Raw genomic sequence first — 509 nt, 5'->3', positions numbered from 1 at the left:
CACACACACACACACACACACACACACACATATATATATATATATATATATATATATACGACTGGCTTCTTTTAGTTTCTCTCTACCAAATCCATTCACAAGGCTTTGGTTGACCCGAGGCTATAGTTGAAGGCACTTACCCAAGGTGCCACATAATAGGATTGAACCTGGAACCATGTGGTTGGTAAGCAAGCTACTTACCACACGGCCACTCCTGTGCCTCTTGCAAAAGTATAATCAATTTATTGCAGATAAATTTCAACATCTCAACACCTTATATGGGCCCCTGAGGATCGTATGGACCCTGGTTGAGAAGCACTGCTATAGTCAGACATCTGTGCTTGTCCCAGGCAAATGGCCCCTCACTCACCATTCTCAAACCCTCTCCCCGCCCGTTGAGGGGACTTTTTATGGTTTTCCTGTTCTTTTCCTGCCTTCTTAGGGCCACTGGTATCATGAAAGTGATCACTACATATTCTTCTCTACTCTAGGCACGAGGACCGAAATTT

This window comes from Octopus bimaculoides, chromosome 26, assembly GCF_001194135.2.
Source record: "Octopus bimaculoides isolate UCB-OBI-ISO-001 chromosome 26, ASM119413v2, whole genome shotgun sequence".
Taxonomy (NCBI): Eukaryota; Metazoa; Mollusca; class Cephalopoda; order Octopoda; family Octopodidae; genus Octopus; species Octopus bimaculoides.
The sequence above is the reverse complement of the archived record's forward strand: the minus strand, read 5'-3'. Positions refer to the sequence as shown.